The sequence below is a fragment of the Littorina saxatilis genome, linkage group LG16 (assembly GCF_037325665.1).
Source record: "Littorina saxatilis isolate snail1 linkage group LG16, US_GU_Lsax_2.0, whole genome shotgun sequence".
NCBI lineage: Eukaryota > Metazoa > Mollusca > Gastropoda > Littorinimorpha > Littorinidae > Littorina > Littorina saxatilis.
In genome coordinates, this window is record NC_090260.1 from 41162111 (window position 1) to 41178931 (window position 16821).

Here is a 16821-nt window from a genome sequence, read left to right on the forward strand (position 1 = left end):
CTGCTGGGGTCAGAAGACTTCATTGTTCGAATTTTCTTATGTAGTTGCTTTAAATAACTATTATAACTTTTACTCAGTGTTCCCTTATAATCCTTGAATGCTTGGGCCTTATCTTGTATGATCTCTCTGTTATTTGGTTGGGCTTTAAATTTTCTCTTTATTTTTCTATATTTCCTTCTTGTCTGTTTACATTCGTTATCAAACCAAATTTTCTTAACTCCGCTATGTGCATCGTTACTGCTACATGTATTTATTTTTTTCTTCTGCTTATTCTTTCTAAGCATGTTCAATTTATTGGCAGCTTCGGATAGAATTCCTTCTATTTGTTTCATTACATTATCGATCTGGTCCTGAGTTACGTCCTCTACGCTACCAATTAGGGAAACTAATATCCCTTCCACTAATAATACTTTATTATCATCAATTTCATCTACAAAATTCTGATTTGCTCCTACTTTCCATATTGGTTTCAACACACTGCTAGTGTTATAATTGCTTTCAGTTTCATTCTCAACGTGTTCATTGTCCATTAGGATATCTGACAGGGCAAAAAATATAGGACAATGGACATCAGATAAACATTCATTATAGTCACATACTTGAAATTTTGAAAATGACGGAAAAACATTTGGCGTAGCTAGTACATAATCTACCAAACTCACATTATTACAAGTTACTCGACCCAATCTTGCGTCCTCTCCCATTCTGCCGTTCACTACTAATAATCGTTGACTAATACAAAAGTCAATAAAACTGCGGCCAAAATTGTTCATAACATGGTCCATTGAGCACCTCTCTTTTATAATTCCAAACATGTCCATCATCTGCACTGTTGATACTTCATCAGTTAATTCATTCATAATAGCACAGTCTTCCAAATAGTCTCTTGCATATCCACTTCTAGCATTAAAATCTCCAATCATGACAACGTTTTCTGCATTCAAATATGATAGTGTTTCTTCTAACTCTTGGTAAGCACTGGGTCTGACATAGGGTGAGCCTTCTGGTGGCATATATACCACACACAACAATAACCTTTCAATCATCTGCTGACCTACATGTTCAGACAGCTCAATAAAAATACCATCTTGAAATACTGGGAAGTTCACAAACCTGTATTTACTGTTGGCACTTTCTTCAATTCTTGTTTTTAATTTAATGTCTTCTACAATTTTAATGTGTTTACAGAGCTCGTCCCTGATATAAACTGCAACCCCACCCGACTTTCGTTTACATATCAATCTGTTTTTCTTAAAACAAGTAAAACCTTCAACTTCACAGGAATCAAAATCATCTAGCTTGGTTTCGGACAGGCATATAATATCGTTACACAAGAACAGCTCGTTGAATTCTGGATATTTCAATTTTGACAACAATCCACCAACATTTAACGATACGAAACGCATACGTTCTTTTTGACACACTGGCTCACTCACCCTTTCTGAGTTGTTACTCTCAGATTCGCTCCCATCCTCCTTCTCATTCTCATTCTCACTCACATTCCCATTTCCATTCTCAATCTCAATCTCATTCTCCCGCTCAGACAGGGCGTTTTCTCTCTCTCTCTCAGTCGCTCCATTCGTAATACCAACTTCAGTTACGTTGTCACTGCCATTCTCAATCTTAATCTCATTCTCCCGCTCAGACAGGGCGTTTTCTCTCTCTCTCTCAGTCGCTCCATTCGTAATACCAACTTCAGTTACGTTGTCACTGTCACACACACCATCAACACGTTTCCTGTCAAGGTCAAGAACTGTATCCACATGTCTCGCTGCACGCACACAGCTCGTAATGCCTGCACTCACTTCAACACTTCTCCTCTCTATAGGCAATGATGGAGGCTCAATGCCCTATACCGACCTGCCGCGTTAGACTTCGTGCCCGAGCAGACTGGCACGGCTCACATCTGGCAACACGCCGTCCCTGCACCCTTTATTTTTTAGAATTTCAAACAGAATGAGGCAGAGCGATGTTAAGATATCAAATAACCAAAGGGAAGTAATCGCTCTTAATGCATACGACATGTGTAATAGAGTAAGCGAGAGTTGTACGGAACCTTTTCTCCTGGCATCTGAGAGAATAACAAGCATTGAAATGAACAAGCGACTTTCCTCCCTTTATTTTTGTTTTCTTTCATTGTTCAAAGCACAAGCGAAGGGGAGTTATTCACCCCTGCCTCTTTGCAATTGGAATTAATTCCAGCGGCTTAAATGATCACCCGATGTGAAAATCAGCATTGGGTTTTGGGAAGTGTTGATCACACAGAGTTGGAAAAATCGATACTATTGGAAACACGTGTGTCTAGTGACTTATATGCTCACTTGCGTACAAAGCAGAGAAGGGTTCATGGAAGCGTGGTAAGAATATCTTTACAGTCATTGTTCTGTTCAATGGAGACTTTTGTCAGCTATGTTCTTTCGGTCAAAATATCGTTGCATTCAGTGTTCTGTTCAGTAGAGACTTCTGTTAGCTATGTTCTTTCGGCTAAAATCTCTTTGCCGTCAGTGTTCTGTTCAGTGGAGACTTCTGTTAGCTATGTTCTTTTTGTCAAAATCTCTTTGCAGTCAGTGTTCTGTTCAGTGAGACTTCTGTTAGCTATGTTCTTTCGGTCAAAATCTCTTTGCCGTCAGTGTTCTGTTCAGTGGAGACTTCTGTTGGCTATGTTCTTTCGGTCAAAATCTCTTTGCAGTCAGTGTTCTGTTCAGTGGAGACTTCTGTTAGGTTTGTACTATTGGTCACAATATATTTACAGTCAGTATTCTGTTCAGTTGAGAACTCTGTTAGCTATGTTCTGTTGGTCAGAATTTCTATTCTGTCAGTGTTCTGTTCAATGTAGACTTATGCAAACTCTTTTATTTCAGGCAGATAAACGAGTGGGTATGTGTGGTTGGAGGGGAGCCCCCTGGGTATGAGCAGGTTAAACAGTTATATTTGTTGAGCCGTTCTGCTCACTTGGATTCTGTGTGCTTGACTTCTGACCTGGCATAATAAAATGCCAGTTAACACCCCCCCCCCCCCTTTTGCTGCAATACCGTGTTTAATCCAGCGTACACGTACAATTTCAGCTCACACTTGTTAGATTTTCTTCTGAAATCTGTAAATCATTTCTTGAAGATTAAACGAGAGGAACGATCCTGACATAGAAAGCATTCAAGCAGTTGTGAGGGTGATACTGATACTGTATGGCACTTACTTATAAGTTGATCTCATTTACTCTTTATTCCTTTGATTGTTAATGCCAGGAGTGTTAGTGGAAGCTCAAAGATATGGTTGGTTAGTTCTCATTCAACACGTCCACCCTATGACATGACTATACACTCAGAACGCCTGAGCCAAAGCATATAAATAGCCTGCTGACAACCAAAATTGGGACATTTTGAAAAAAATATTGTATTTTGAAAAAAATATTGTAAAAAAACTAGTACATGTGGAGATTTACTTTTTGCACGCAATTAAAGAAAGATCTTTCATTGTTTCAGCAATGTACTTTGTATTTGTCAAAAGGCTTGTTGTGTTTGTGTGGTATGCTATTGAAAATGTCAATAAATAGCCTGCTGACAACCAAAATTGGGAAATTTTGAAAAAAATATTGTATTTTGAAAAAAATATTGTAAAAAAACTAGTACATGTGGAGACTTACTTTTTGCACACAATTAAAGAAAGATCTTTCATTGTTTCAGAAATGTACTTTGTATTTATCAAAAGGCTGGTTGTGTTTGTGTGGTATGCTATTGAAAATGTCAACAATTTAAATTAAAAAAAGTCCAGAGGCACCACATAAATACTACAGACATGTTTGAAAATATGCACAAAATGTTGTTAGTGAATACTCAAAAAAGAATTTACTAACCTGAATGAGACAATGAGATGACTGGGTGATGACTATGATGAATATATCCATGTAGAAGAAAAGAAACACTTGCTGTCACAGTATTTACAGTGCCACACTTGGAAGCACAGCTCAACGCAAAACGCCACACCACATTCCAGGCACCAGAATCGAGTCCCATTGCGTTGGGTTTTATCCATAGAAGAAAAGAAACACTTGCTGTCACAGTATTTACAGTTTTTGTATAAATGACTTGTTTAGAACTCGGTTTATGCACGGAGAACATCCTTCTTTGTGTGCCACACTTCGAAGCACGGCTCAACACAAAGCGCCACAGCCATGTGGCCACAGCACATTCCCGGCACCAGAATCGCGTCCGTCCGCTTGCATTGGGTTTTGGCCAAAGTAGCATTGACACCTCGAGCTCTTGATTTGGCTAACTCATTCACCCTCATCACTCACTTATCCATCTATCACAACAACACTGTTTGATGCACACACTGCCTGCCTTCTGCACGCCGCTTCGCTTCCCGCAACAACAACACTGACAACTCGCGACATTTTGGAATCCTAAATATGAAACTAAGGCATGGGTTGGTGCCGTCAATGACCTGTAGTATCCAAACTAACCAATGAAATCAACTGTTCTGGGAGTTATTTGTCGCGTATGATAATGCAGCCGACCTCTGAACCTATCACGTGGGTTTTCGTATGGAAAATCCCCAGCGTGGTATTTTCCACTTCCAACGCTACTATTATGGCGGTGTGTGGCGAAGTGACTCACGCACCTTACGCACGGATTCTGGCGGCGTGCTGACAACGGCATGATCAGTCAACGCTTGTATTCTGGCGGCGTGTCGCGAAAAAGTTCCCTTCAACCGACATGGCTATGCGGGACCGTACACACTTATTTCCTTTGTCAGTTGACAAGATAGTCGCCGTGTTTAGCATTATTTACAGTTAGGTCTATCACTGTAAAACGAGTTGGTTCTAAACAGCGCATGTCTTTTCACACTCGTTACTTCACATCTGGTTGAAAAAGTCTTGATATCCTTTCAAAAAATAAAAACCTTGTCAATGGGTACATTCCGAATACAACCTTTAGAGTATCTGCGCAGTAATAGTTGTTACGAATTGTGTTTACGTCCACACCCTTGAAAAGGACGTGTTCGAAGGTTCAAGGTCCATCACAAATACAACGATGTTGAAACGTATCTGTTCACAGTAAACGGTGCAGTGATGGAAGGGTGCATGTGCACTACGGGACACTGCGGTGTTGTGACTTGGGCAGGCACACATAGTGAATAGAGCAGTGATGGCAGGGTGCATGTGCACTACAGGACACTGCGGTGTTGTGACATGGGCAGGCACACATAGTGAATAGAGCAGTGATGGCAGGGTGCATGTGCACTACAGGACACTGCGGTGTTGTGACTTGGGCAGGCACACATAGTGAATAGAGCAGTGATGGCAGGGTGCATGTGCACTACAGGACACTGCGGTGCTGTCTCTCGGGCAGGCACACATAGTGAATAGAGCAGTGATGGCAGGGTGCATGTGCACTAGGCTACATGACACTGCGGTGTTGTGACTTGGGCAGGCACACATAGTGAATAGAGCAGTGATGGCAGGGTGCATGTGCACTACAGGACACTGCGGTGTTGTCTCTCGGGCAGGCACACATAGTGAATAGAGCAGTGATGGCAGGGTGCATGTGCACTACATGACACTGCGGTGTTGTGACTTGGGCAGGTACACATAGTGAATAGAGCAGTGATGGCAGGGTGCATGTGCACTACAGGACACTGCGGTGCTGTCTCTCGGGCAGGCACACATAGTGAATAGAGCAGTGATGGCAGGGTGCATGTGCACTACATGACACTGCGGTGTTGTGACTTGGGCAGGTACACATAGTGAATAGAGCAGTGATGGCAGGGTGCATGTGCACTACAGGACACTGCGGTGCTGTCTCTCGGTCAGGCACACATAGTGAATAGAGCAGTGATGGCAAGGTGCATGTGCACTACAGGACACTGCGGTGTTGTCTCTCGGGCAGGCACACAATAGTGAATAGAGCAGTGATGGCAGGGTGCATGTGCACTACAGGACACTGCGGTGCTGTCTCTCGGGCAGGCACACATAGTGAATAGAGCAGTGATGGCAGGGTGCATGTGCACTACAGGACACTGCGGTGTTGTCTCTCGGGCAGGCACACATAGTGAACACAACGTGTGTTTTGTGATTCGCTGGACTGTTGTAGGTGGTAGGTCTCTGTTCTATGTCATCATGTGTGTTTAAGACACAGAACGTTAAACACGCTTACAGTGCAACTCACGGACATCACGAACATCGCTCACAGTAAAGGAACGTAAACCAAGACAAGGGAAACTAAGTTTATGGTGGGACCTCATGCAGCGTGGGTCAAGACAAGGACAGATAACGCTTGTGTTGGTATGGGATGCAGCGTGGGTCAAGACAAGGACAGATAACGCTTGTGTTGGTATGGGATGCAGCGTGGGTCAAGACAAGGACAGATAACGCTTGTGTTGGTATGGGATGCAGCGTGGGTCAAGACAAGGACAGATAACGCTTGTGTTGGTATGGGATGCAGCATGGGTCAAGACAAGGACAGATAACGCTTATGTTGGTATGGGATGCAGCATGGGTCAAGACAAGGACAGATAACGCTTATGTTGGTATGGGATGCAGCATGGGTCAAGACAAGGACAGATAACGCTTGTGTTGGTATCGGATGCAGTGTGGGCCAAGTCAAGACATGATTACCCAAAACATGATGGCATTTTCAATCAACATCCCTGTTTTTTCTAACAACACAGTGTCTTTTTACTGAACAAAATCTTATCGTACATTTTATCTTGCATCTGTTTTTACCATTTGTAGCTCATATGGTGCCCGCCCACCCCCACCCCGAAACAAACAAAACAAAAAACAAACGACTCAACTGTGTTTGCACCCTACCCATTACAACAAATTCATTACAACTCGGATCCCGTGAACTGATGTATTCCAAAAGATGATTGGACATCCCTGCATTGTTATGGAACAAAAATAAGCGATGATAAAAGTTGATTGGTCCATGCCCCCGGATGTCATCCAGATCTACACTGGAAGGTTAAGACATGCGCCTGAATCAGAAATAAGGGGATTAAATGACTCCGGACTATGTTAAGTGTAGATACTCTAACACTGTGGTGTAAACATGTTCGTTTCAAGCACCTGTTATTTTCACTGAGAAGGAACCCAAACCATTCGTTTTGTTACATTTAGTCAAGTTTTGACTAAATGTTTTAACGTAGAGGGGGAATCGAGACGAGGGTCGTGGTGTATGTGCGTGCGTGCGTGTGTGTGTGTGTCTCTGTGTGTGTGTAGAGCGATTCAGACTAAACTACTGGACCGATCTTTATGAAATTTGACATGAGAGTTCCTGGGTATGAAATCCCCAGACGTTTTTTTCATTTGTTTGATAAATGTCTTTTATGACGTCATATCCGGCTTTTCGTGAAAGTTGAGGCGGCACTGTCACGCTCTCATTTTTCAACCAAATTGGTTGAAATTTTGGTCAAGTAATCTTCGACGAAGCCCGGACTTCGGTATTGCATTTCAGCTTGGTGGCTTAAAAATTAATTAATGACTTTGGTCATTAAAAATCTGAAAATTGTAAAAAAAATATTTGTTTTATAAAACGATCCAAATTTACGTTCATCTTATTCCCCATCATTTTCTGATTCCAAAAACATATACATATGTTATATTTGGATTAAAAACAAGCTCTGAAAATTAAATATATAAAAATTATTATCAAAATTTTTTTTTCGAAATCAATTTAAAAACACTTTCATCTTATTCCTTGTCGGTTCCTGATTCCAAAAACATATAGATATGATATGTTTGGATTAAAAACACGCTCAGAAAGTTAAAACGAAGAGAGGTACAGAAAAGCGTGCTATCCTTCTCAGCGCAACGAATACCCCGCTCTTCTTGTCAATTCCACTGGCACTGTCTTTGCCACGGGCGGTGGAGTGACGATGCTACGAGTATACGGTCTTGCTGCGTTGCGTTGTGTTCAGTTTCATTCTGTGAGTTCGACAGCTACTTGACTAAATGTTGTATTTTCGCCTTACGCGACTTGTTTTTATTTGGAGCGGCATTAGAATAAGACAGAAAGCACAAAGTGCAGGGCTTTATCTCTCAAGACAAACCTTCAAATTGAAGATACAGTTCAAGATGTCGTACCCAAGGCGCCAAGTGGATCATGACAAGTCGATCGCCAAGTGGATCATGGCAAGTCGATCGCCAAGTGGATCATGACAAGTCGATCAAGAGCCGTTCGCTGTGCTGTCACTTAGATACACTGGTAATTTTATCCTCGAAATGCTTCGTAAAGACTGTAAGCAGGACAAGCAAATGCTTATACGACTCACCATTCGTCATGTTTTACAGACCATTCGTCATGTTTTACAGTGGAACCCTCTTTTAATACCCCCGACTGAATTTTCCCTCCCTTTCAAGAACCGATTTTTCAGATTTTTTTTATCGTAACCTCTGTAAATGTATGCCCCTGTTTAGATAATCCCCGTTCCCAGCACAATCACAATTCTCATCCTCAACACCCTCTTAAATTTATTGTTATGTTTTTATTGATTTTTATTTCGAAAAGTAATCTCAAGAAAATAATAATTGATTTTCTCGACCAAGTTGCAAGCATTAATACTGGGCCAATCAAGAACAAGAAAAGCAAATGCTTTCACGACTCGCGTTCGTCTTGTCCCATTACAGTGGATCCACCACCACCAGACTTTCTCCGTTTAATCCATTGTGTTATTCAACCCTATTCCAAGAAAAAAACTTGCACCATCCCAAACCCCCTTCCCACCACCATCTCGAGTCTGACATACTCAAAATCCTCCAAAAACTATGATCGTAGTAACTTATTTTATTGACCACATTGAGTTTTGGCTTGCCGAGACAAACAATATGTGTACTAAGACACTATGACGTCATAACACTAATACTTTAGCCAAGACTTAAAGACTCCAGGCACCAAGCTGTGACCAAATTATACAATGACATCAGAGCTTGATCAGCTCAGGACTTATTTTTATGATAGCTCAATGGATATTTTCAAGGGTGAAATTCGTCTCCAGCCAGCATTTCCATGCTGTGACTCTGTGAAATGTGAAGAAAACAAGCTACATTTTGGTCGTGTCTGCTGATTATACACAGCTTACATAGTGTGACAATTTGGAGGCTTTTGCTCCCAAAATATCCGAGAAAACCTCAACTGAAGTTTTTTTTATGAACAAGACCCCGCTGTGACCCAAACATTTGACAAGAGTCAACCAAACTAGAGACATATCGCCTGGGCCAGAATGTATGTGTCGAGGTTCAACTTGACCCGGGCTAATAGTTTAGCTCGGACTTTCTATCCCCAGGATAGCATCGATACTTTAGCGCAATGCACGAGTCGAGACTACAGAAAAGATTTATAACTAACCCGTGCATTACCCTCGATCTATATTTGGATTTCTGCATCTCTGCGCAGGATAGGATGTCAAGGCCGTTTTAAATTCAGGAGTCCGCGTTCGAAAGGTTACGTCGCTATGTTCTAAATGACCCATGTAGACCGTGACCCACATCATGCGGACTGTGTAGTCAAAAGTGTGATCCGGTGAGGGTTAAAGAGTGCAAAGTTTAAAAGCACCATCTTCAAAAACACCTGTCAACCGTTTATGAATCGAACATGACCCGCTGTGACCCCAAAATTTGACGAGGATCAACCAAACTGGTGTCATATCGGGAAATCATCAAACCCTAGATGTATGCACAGTTTCTAAGCTCTAGGTTCAAAAACATCCGAGATAACCTCAACGTTAAGTCTGTTTGTGCACGGTGGGCGTCCGGCCGTCTATACAAGACAAACACTGCTCATTACTGTATTGTGTCTTTCCATACACGCGTGCTAACGTGTCACGGTGTGTGTGATTTCCATTTAGATAGGAAGTGATGTCGCAAAGAACAAACGCACTCAAATGTACAACTTTCAGCAATATGCAAACTTACCTGAACCTCGCTACCTGAGAGCCCTCGTCTGTACCTGCTGTTGCTGTCCGCACCTGCATCTATCACCATGGCGACATAGATCTGTACCTTGCACTTGCAGCGTACCTATGATGGATGTAGACCCTGTTTTCCCCGTTTCACTTGCCTGGCGACACATTTTAGGGAGTCAACCACATGTCAGCGCTGAATTGGCAATATCTGCATAGAAAGAATAATTTAGCAGGGCTCTGCTAGATTCTACTATTGATCTAAAGCTAGGCTACTTGATGCAAATCATGAAATGTTGTTGTGTAGTGCCCCCCCCCCCCCTTACTCATAAACACAACGCATATTCTCTCTCTCTCTCTCTCTCTCTCTCTCTCTCTCTCTCTCTCTCTCTCTCTCTCTCTCCCGCTCTCTCTCTCTCTCTCTTTATCGCGCGCTCTCTCTCCCCCCCCCCACACTTTTTACTCCCCCCTTAAATAAAACAAAACAAAAACACTCACTTATGCAAAAATACAAAAGAGAGAGAGAGAGTGAGAGAGAGAGAGAGAGAGAGAGAGAGAGAGAGAGAGAGAGAGAGAGAGAGAGAGAGAGAGAGAAGAGAGCTCGTTAAATACAACAGACTGCACTTCTCACCTGCGACCACAAGTGCTAATACAGTGTCCTGGCCACAGTCGGGTGATGACGATCCTGACAATCATTGTTGTTGCTTGTTGTCACCACTGCCACGGTTCTCTCACAGTGTGCTGCCTTCCGTCAATGTGGAACACTGTTCTTCAATGTCACCGGGACTCTGGAACCGACACACTGATTGCATGATTATGCACAGCTTTGCTAGATTGTACTGTGGATCTAGAGCTACTAAATGTAAATGTTAATTTGTACTATAACTTATAGTACTCCCCCCCCCTTATACACCCACGTTAACACATTAACACACACACACACACACACACACACACACACACACACACACACACACACACACACACACATACAAACACACATTCACGCACGCACCACCTCAGAGAGAGAGAGAGAGAGAGAGAGAGAGAGAGAGAGAGAGAGAGAGAGAGAGAGAGAGAGAGAGAGAGAGAGAGAGAGAGAGAGAGAGAGAGAGAGAGAGAACTCTCTCTCTCTCTCCCCCACGCGTGAAAGCTTTCAATAAGAGACTTACTATCAATGTATCTGACAAGTACAGACTGCACTTCTCACCTTAGACCTGGAGATCATAGTTGTGACTTTCTGTCAACACTGCCCCCACGGTTCGGCCAAAGTTTGCAACGCCTTCCTTCAATGCAGGACACTGTTCTGCAACGCCGCCCAACTCTGAAAACTACTCGCACATTGTCACAATCGCGTAGTAGTGGTGGCCGAAACCGACACTCATCTTTGAACGGTAGAATGGAGGGCTTGCAGACGATCACATGTCAGCTACCTTGCCTTCTTCGTTTCTTTTTTTGTTGAACATGACGTCAAGAGGAAAAATGACGTTGTTTACACGATGACGTAATAGGCATGGGTGTTGTCCGATTCACATTTTAAGAGACTTGGTTACAAAGACGGCGACAAAAGCTGGTTTTGCCGTCTCCATCAACCCAGACTGAAGGAATCTACGCGCAAAAGACGATGTTCGGAAGAAAAAGTCAACATAATGTCACCCTTGTTAATAAAGGCGGGGGAACTGTGTGAGTTACTAACTAGAGCCGTTCAGAGGTCAAGCTAGTGTTGCTGTCAGTGTTATTTCATTGCGGGAAACACGCTAGGTAAACACAATTTTAGTCGGTTATTGTTAGACTAGATGAATACCCGCTTCGCCGGGTACCCGGTAAAGTAGAGCCGAATACCGAAGCCGGCTACCCGGCTTCGCCGGGAACGAAGGAAGGGAGATAAACGCGCAAAACACTGGAGAAGATAAGGAAGAGTTACTGGGAATGGATGTACAAAAACAACATAAAAACCAAAATCGGTTCAGCTTAGAGCTCGTGTTCAAAATTTTCATGGACCAGATTGTGTCTGGGGTGTACCTGAATATGCCCACCAAATTTGAAGCAGATCCATCGAGAACTTTGGCCGTGCATCGCGAACTGACACACGGACACACACAAGCCGTATATAGTAATAGATAGCTAAGATTCATCACCATTTTCTGTGTTGCCTCAAAGTACAGCCAAAATACTTTCAACTCCACGAAACCATAACAACAGAGTGTCACTCTCAACAGAAAGCTGCCAGGCAGTTGAAGTAAGGAATGGAATCATGGCCTAAGCCGATGACAAGGTCTGGACACACCTCAGATGGTGAACCAAACCATTAGCACAGGCAGAGTGCCGGTTTAAAAGTTGCACGGAGGCTGTTAAGAGTTGAATAGCTCTGCACATTTACTTATCTTAATCGCTTGCTCAGAGCTGACCATACCAGTCTGTTACACACACACAAAAAAACCACACACACACACACACACACACACACACACACACACACACACACACACACACACACACACTCCTCTTTTCCGTTTTTCTATGTCCCTTGGTGTCTGTCTGTATGTCAGTCTCTCACCTTCTTTCTCTCGCTGCTCAGCCCTCTCTTGATTACGACCGCCCCCCCCCCCCCCCCATACCACCACACACATTCATACTCACATACATACATACCCTTATCCATCCTGAACTCAGGTCAAAAATGAGTTACTTCCCTTCCGGTCTCATTCTATCTGTCACGTTTCACTATATCACATAAGGTGATTATGAAACGGTTAGTTACTTCTAACTAACTAACCACACCACGATTCACTCTCGCAGTCATACAATTAAATAGAATCAACAAAAGTATAAGTTTCAGACGCCTGTTTATGTAATAACCCGCCACCTCCCTCGAGACTTCACTCCAAAATATGTTCTTTTACGTTCAAAACGTAAAACCAATGGTCACTGACAAAATGCCAGTTAGAATATAGAAAATTATAGTAACACGCTGATCCCGTGTAAAGCTAGGAAAATATAGCTGATCTGCCTAAAAGTGCTAACTTATGCAGGTGTCACACACCCCACGTTGTCACCGTTCGAATGTAATCATAAATAGAAAAGATGACAACGGTGGTAAACAGGGTGCAAAGACATGGTGCACTTAGCGTTTTCTTCTGCCACTGAGTGGACGGCCTGTAATTAGTCTTTAGTCTCCACAACTGCTCCGTCGAATGAAGTGCTGGTTAGCGTGGTGACGAAGCAGGGAACTGTGGAGACATCAGGCGGCTCACTCAGTCGCTGGTTAGCCGGTTAACTGGTTACAACACCCCGCGGACGATCCGGTTACAGCATCCCGCAGATAACAGCGTCCCGCAGATAGGCAGCAGAAAACAGCCAGCAACAGTAGCAGGTAGAAATGAAGAAAGGCTGCAACAAAAAGCCTCGGTGCACTAGACATGTCATGCTACCCCTCACACCCCACCTTTAAACATGTCACCCTGACATATTTCATCGAGCACGTGGGCCTGCACAAACGGACTTTTACAACAACAAATCAGCTATTTTCCTTCCTTCTCTCCATATCTGCAAAAACCATATACAGATTAGTATTTTAGCGTCACAAAGAGCAAATTATGCGCTAACCTGGAAAGAACAACAGAGAGTATTTCAATCCACAAACACAGACTCGTCAACAGCGTTAAATAATGATTTATTACCTCAAAAGCCTATGTAGGTAGCACTCTCATTGAAGCGAAAACCGCTTCCTCCTTTGAATGGCCCCTGTTCGTCAACAGCGATAACCCATTCACCCTCTTGCTGAATACTTTATGCGGTGAAAATACCTTCCCGCACAGCGAAGAGAATTTGACGACCCGTCAACGTCAGACCGCATGTGAACGGAGAGAAAGTGGTCTCAAACTGAAGTTTTCCTGAAGCCCTCTTGTACATGCAGAGCGGCGCGTTGAATATCAATGCAGAAATCAAAGCGATGAAGTCCATCAAACTCGCAGGAAATATAAGACACCGACCGTTCTCCCCAGCGCTGAGTTTTCGAGTGTTCAGTTAACATGTCTCAGACAGACAACCTTGACGAAATCACGTGACTAAACCTGTCACTTCCCAAGTTCAGCTATCGACAATTCTGCCTCGACAGCAGAAATCACCCCCGTGAAATCCGTGCAACACAAAATACCCGTGTTCGTTTTGCGCTGTACAATACAATACAATACAATAACTTTATTAATCTCTAAAAGAGAAATTGCATTGCTGAGGTTTTGTGTCTGTAATAAAACATACATAAAACATTCAAAAATAAACATTTGTTCTTTGTCATTCATACATTCTTGTGTTCTTATACATTTCTTCAATTCATACATCAATATTCTATCATTCTGTCAGCAAAACCCACATCCGTTGACAGAAAGCACAGGCGCTTTCTATCGCAATTGACCAAGAGAAGGCACCCCACCGAGTGACACTTTCTTGATCCATGTCACCTAATCGTGACACTATCCCTGACAGGATGCCTTGGTTTTCTTTCTGTGGGTGAGAAATCGATTTGTTTTACATATTTAGATCTTTTCGTAATGTGTTATGGATATAAGCAGATTTCCGATCGTCGATAATGATTTTTCATGGTGTTGTGTAATTTTTAAATTACAAAGGAATTGATAATGTGAGACAGTTTCAAGCGAGCTATCTTTCGCGGATGTATTTACTGTGCAAACAACTGTAAAGTGTCACGTGATAATCAACTTTGGCTGTCGGCGCGCGCCGGAGCAGACGATTTTTTCTTTTACCAGTTGAGAGTGATGCAACCATATATCACGGTCTCCTTCCGACAGCAGTCTCAAATTTAGATCAGTGCTCGCGAAAAACATATGGGAGACAACTCTGTATTCTTGTTTTGATAGATTCGCGCAAGAATTTAGCATGCTGTCAGAGAGAAATTGGCGATAGCTGTGGAGCGATGATGATCAGAATTACCCTTATCTTGTTTCTCTCTCTCTCTCTCTCTCTCTCTCTCTCTCTCTCTCTCTCTCTCTCTCTCTCTCTCTCTCTCTCTCTCTCTCTCCCTCTCTCTCTCTCTCGTTCGGATCTCTCTGTCTCACCCGACTTGGAAATCCCCAAAACATCCGCATATGATGTCAGCTCTCGCAGTTCACTCGGTAGGTATATAAACAAACACTCGATAACCTCCCCAGTTTAACTCAATCCTCTCACGAGCAGTTCAAAACTTCAACACGGGAAAACACGTGCAAAATGTGCAGTGACGGTGACCGAGACAGTTTCTTTGGAGACGGAACGGAGAACGTTTATTTCTGACTTGTTACAGTCTGTTTCAATTTTGTTTCATTTGCAGGGCAAATTAATGAATGTAGGTAAATTCTTCATACAATGCATTAGTGAAGTCTGTAGAATATTGTTTTGAAATTGGCCACCATTCATTCAAATTACGAAGGAGTGCAATGTCTGTCGCAAGGCACTGTATACCTCAATTTGTTTGTTTTCTAAACGCCCAGCCGACCACGAAGGGCCATATCAGAGCGGTGCTGCTTTGACATATAACGTGCGCCACACACAAGACAGAAGTCGCAGCACAGGCTTCATGTCTCAACCAGTCACATTATTCTGACACCGGACCAACCAGTCCAAGCACTAACCCCATAATGCCAGACGTCAGGCGGAGCAGCCACTAGATTACCAATTTTAACCGGCCGGTATGACCCGGCCGGGGTTCCAACCCACGATCTCCCGATCACGGGGCAGAGGCCTTACCACTAGGACAACCGTGCCTCAAGCGAATACCAAATCGGCAATCTTCATCACACACACACACACACACACACACACACACACACACACACACACACACACACACGCACGCAGAAACACAGACACGTCTCTTCATCTGTACCACAGAGAGAAAGAGAGAGAAAGAGAGAGAGAGAGAGAGAGAGAGAGAGAGAGAGAGAGAGAGAGAGAGAGAGAGAGAAAGAGAGAGAGAGAGAGGGCGAGAAAGAGAGAGAGAGAGACAGAGACAGAGAGACAGAGAGAGAGAGAGACAGAGAGAGAGAGAGAACTCGAACCCTTTATTACGGAAGGATAATAGCATTAGGTCCATATGGTCCTTTCTTACAGCTAGTCCCTTCTATATATATATACGACTTGTGTCTGTGTGTCTGTGTTTGTTCCTCATGCGCGGCCAAAGTTCTCGATGGATCTGCTTCAAATTTGGTGGGCATATTCAGGTAGACCCAAAACACAATCTGGTCGATGAGATATTTCAACACGTGCTCTCAGAGAGCAGCGCCGAACCGATTTTGGTTTTATTGTGGATCCATTTCCAGTAACTCTTCCTTATCTTCTCCAGTGTTGTCGCGTTACCTCCCTTCCTTCGTGTGGCGCGCGGATATTCCCATTCCGTTACTATTTTAGAAGGTCACTACACTGTCCAGAACGCTGTCCTTGCACCCCTAAATTGTCCTCACTGTAAAAGTGCAAAGGTCGAATCAATTTATAGCCACGCGAAAATTACACTGTCATCTATCTCTATATATTTATAGATTTATATGTATATATACGGCTTCTCTGTGTGTGTGTGTGTGTGTGTGTGTGTGTGTGTGTGTGTGTGTGTGTGTGTGTGTGTGTGTGTGTGTGTGTGTGTGTGTGTGTGTGAAAGTGTGGACAACACCTGTGGATTGCACAGTTCTGTTTGTGATATGGTCTGGCGGCTTTGGTGTATTTGTATGAATGGAGGAGGGATTGGCCCAGAGATTCAGAGAATACAAACTTAAAACTGAACAGGAAATAAAGCAGCAGATGAGGGAGGAGCAGGAGAAGGCAGAGCATGAGCTCGCCGACGCTGCACTAGATAAGCTAAAAACAGGAGAGCAATATGCAAATCTAAATGAACAACAAAAAGGCCTTCAAGGTTTCATCGAGCAGTGCCTCGGCTTC

General features: G+C 43.2%; 1 long non-coding RNA gene across 1 annotated transcript in view; it reads right to left on the reverse strand.

Annotated features, from left to right (window-relative positions):
* The window catches only part of LOC138951069 (uncharacterized), a 35614-nt gene extending 24266 nt beyond the window's left edge, over nt 1-11348 (reverse strand). The window contains exons 1-3 of the long non-coding RNA XR_011450974.1: nt 11108-11348; nt 10529-10685; nt 9911-10108 (exon numbers count right to left, since the gene is read on the reverse strand). This is a non-coding gene — a long non-coding RNA (uncharacterized lncRNA). The remainder of the gene's footprint in view (nt 1-9910; nt 10109-10528; nt 10686-11107) is intronic.
* Nucleotides 11349-16821: the final 5473 nt, after the last annotated feature.